Source organism: Rutidosis leptorrhynchoides, chromosome 6 (genome assembly GCF_046630445.1).
Source record: "Rutidosis leptorrhynchoides isolate AG116_Rl617_1_P2 chromosome 6, CSIRO_AGI_Rlap_v1, whole genome shotgun sequence".
Taxonomy (NCBI): Eukaryota; Viridiplantae; Streptophyta; class Magnoliopsida; order Asterales; family Asteraceae; genus Rutidosis; species Rutidosis leptorrhynchoides.
Genome location: NC_092338.1, coordinates 101,615,892 through 101,620,184, shown reverse-complemented (window position 1 = coordinate 101,620,184; position 4,293 = coordinate 101,615,892).

Here is a 4,293-nt window from a genome sequence, read left to right as displayed (position 1 = left end):
CCGATAATTCTTGCAACTGGTCTTGTAATTCTTGCATTTCTGAAGGTGCAAGTCTATATGGAGATCGGGCTACAGGTGCAGCTCCTGGTATGAGATCAATCTGGAATTCTACACATCTATGTGGAGGTAGCCCCGGTAATTCTTCTGGAAATACTCCGGGATATTCTCTTACAACCGGCATGTCATCAATGCTTCTTTCTTCAGTATCAATATTCTTTACGTGTGCCAGAATAGCATAAAAACCTTTTCTTATAAGTTTCTGGGCCTTCATACAGCTGATAAGGTTCAGCTTCGAGTTGCTCTTCTCCCCATAAATTATTAATGACGTTTCATCCTTACGAGGGATGCGGATTGCTTTCTCAGCGCAAACAACTTCCGCTCTTGTTTTGGACGACCCGTCAAAATTGCTATTGACGCGGCACGTTAATCATTGATTCCACAGTGAGGTTTTGACCTCTATATGATACGTTTTGATAAAATATTTCATTCATTAAAATAAGTGACTTTCTAAACATAGAAAGTTATAAACATGTGGGCGAGTGCTTAGGTATAAGCAAAACCCCGAAATACATAAGTCTTTAATTTACAGGTTGACATCACAGTCCAATTATTTATTACACAATGCAGTTTTATTTTGAATGCAATAAACTTTGTACAAAGCATGAGAGACTCCATGCAGGCAACAAGCACATCACAGCGGAAGCATTCTAAGGACCTGAGAATAAAACATGCTAAAAAGTCAATACGAATGTTGGTGAGTTATAGGTTTAATTGCTCGAGTCATAAACATATATAAAGATAGACCACAAGATTTCATCAAAAGTTTATCAATAGATTCTACGTAACAGAGCACCTTGGTAACTAAACTTAATGCTATAGTGATAATTACCCCATTCTTTTTAATACACGCAAACCAACGTGTCTTAAACTCAAATAACATACGTCCGTTAAAAGGCTAGCGCTCTAGCTCGGACGGGGATGTCAAGACCTATGGATCCATATACAATTATTCGCGCCCACCAGTCCATATACTATGTACTGGCAGCTACTAGTTACCAAAGCTAAGGGATTTTCGGTTTAACTCAGTGTAGAATTTAGTATGTACTTGTGTCATATTGCGTTTAAAATAAATTGCATGTATTCTCAGCCCAAAAATATTTGAAGCATTTAAAAAGGGAGACTATAACTCACGGTTCAATATTGAGACTCAATATTGTAGGCAAATTGCGTAAACGTAATGATGGTATACGACTGTATGGTTGACCTTGGATTCAAGAACAATACCCCGAACAATACCCAATATTTCCTTAGCTTAAACCGGTTTGAAACCCGAATTAAAAATACCCTCGAATATACTTTATTATTATTAAACTTAAAATTAAAATTAAAATTATAATTATAAATTTAATTACAGAAGAGAAAAATGATGTGTGATACATCGTCGAGAAAACTTGCATATTTATATTACTTTTCGATTTACTGTAGCAAATAGTATTTTACTGTAGCAAATCACTGTAGCAAAATACGGTTTCACTGTAGCAAAATACGGTTTCACTGTAGCAAATAGTGTTTTACTGTAGCAAATAGTGTTTTACTGTAGGAAAGTCGTTTTTACTTGTACATATATATATATATATACATACATATAATTGTTCATGAATCGTCGAGAGTAGTCAAAGGTAATTGTATATATGAAACAGTTCTAAAATTTTTGAGACTCAATCTAACAGACTTTGTTTAACGTGTCAAAATAATAAATCGTATAGAGAATCGGTTTAAATAAGTCGAAATTTTCCGAGTCATCACAGCGATATACAATCGTTTCCATACAAATTCAATTACATATTCTGATTTTGAAAAATCAGAATCCAAGCCAAGATTTAACAGAAAACATCATTCTTAGATTCTTACATCTTTCAAATGCTATACTTTACTTCAAAACTGTGCTAGAACATCACTTCTATTCATAAACCCAGAAGAAGAAAAAAAAAATTTGTATCGTTCAAAATTCTAGAACATCATATGTATCTTGACAATTACAATCTTCATGCAAACCCTTCAAACTTTTGAAAACACCTCGGATTGATAACCAACGATTCGGTTATGATAACTTTGAATGCTGATGAAGCAGCAAAAACTATAAACGACCTTAACAGCCAAAAGTTTGATGATAAAGAATAGTGTGTTCGCAAAGCTTAGAAAAAGAGAAGGTTTGGAACTGGAAAATGGATTGAGCAAAGTATGAAGGAGGCTGTGGATAAATCACAAAGACTAAACCTGCCTTCAAAGAATCCAAATTATTCAGTATCTGCTGAAGCCATTAACAAATACCTTGCTTCCGAATCTAAACCCTTGCGGACAATATTCTTCATCATCCTCTGATATTAGAAATTCTAAGATATCATCGTATCTTTCATTATAAATATCCTCCATATTTCCGGAGATAATTCCATAATCATTCTTATCGGAAATCAATTTTATCCTTGTGATATCTGTGTAACATCATAAAAGAAACTATTTTAGTTTCTAAATTCTGAAACCTTCGAGTTTAAAATATGAATATTTTTGAAGTGGTGTTGGGAACTGAAGAATGAGTTAGTATAATATAATGACACTTGATCAATGTGATTATATTACAGTAAGTCATGCTGAGTTTCTAATGGAACGTGATAAAGGTTCACAGATCATACCCTTATTAATCCATGTTACATAACTCTTTCATTCTATTTAACCTCTAAACTATCAAGAAAATATTTTCTTAATGATTCGGTCTTTTTCGAGGTATTCTAGTAATTTGACAAGTCAGATTGTGCTATTACCGTTTCTTTTGTTAGAACATTAATTATGTTTATTCCGAAATTCATACCTACGAATTCTGGACCATTATTCGCTTGATTTAAAGTCGGGAAGATAAAACAAAAGCATGAAGCTTCAAAATATCAATGGGAGTATATATAAATCACAGTAAATTGGAGAGAGTATTAACTGTGGATGTCAATGATTATGGAAAGACAGAAGCAGAGACATCAAAATATAAGGGAAGATATAAAACCCAACAACCACCCAGAAATTACAAACCGTGTATATCAATGCGTATAGCAATATAAAGACATGGGAGAATGAAAAACACTATAACCCCAAGGTAGTGGTAGAAGAAAATAACTTCCTCCGGTGGTAGATGAAAAAGAAGAATGATAGATATGAAAGTTAGGAGTATATCAAGAATCAGAACTGGATGAAGCATTTTTTACAATCTTTTGAAAATAGGAAATGAGGAAGAAGATGTAAGAGTAATGAAAATAATGAAACGGAAGAGGTCAATTTATAGCGAAATATCAAACATAGCAATCGTGGCAAATTACGCATTTAATCAAAAGAAATCTTAATTTCCTTAAATTCCGAAGAATCAAATCTTATTTAGATTATGAAGATTTTCTATTCCTTAAATTTCGTAAATCAATCGTTAATACGTCAAGAGTTAAGACGAATCTCTATTCTTCATTTCACTCTTTTACGATAACTTCTCTCATACGATTCGAATAATCGGATAGTTTTATCCATATTATTTAACGGTGATAAAACTCTATTTATCAACACATATACGGCATGAAAACATTTTTATTGTTAGTCATGACGACCTCACTCAAATTTCGGGATGAAATTTCTTTAACGGGTAGGTACTGTGATGACTCGAAAATTTCTGACCAAATTTAAACTTAATCTTTGTATGATTAACATTTCCGACACGATAAGCAAAGTCTGTAAAACTGAATCTCAAAATTTTTGAACTATTCAAATACCTTTCGGTTGTTCTCGACGATTCGCGAACAATTATATGTATATAGATACATATATACATACTATAACTTGAAAACGTAACAATGTATTAATTGTTTAATACCGTACATTAAACTTATTGGTTTAAATATTTATTTGAATATATATGATAAGTTGGAATATTAATTGTATGAATTACTTGCGACATATATTTAAAAGTGTTTATGAATGTTGAAAATATATATATTAACTTGGTCATAAAACGATTTGTTATTATATATATATATCAACAAATAGCGAGACAATGATTTATAGAAGTAAATGACTAAAACACTCGAAAGTTTAAGATACACTTTGAGTGATATAATTTAGGGATAATTTAAGGCTATATTTTGACAAAGGTACGTGTCCCAAAATGTAAATTACAAGTTTTCTCAGCGTACGAAGGGACACTCAAAAAACCAGAACCAGGACATAAGTCGAGTGACGACGTACGACTTATTGGAACAAAAGTTA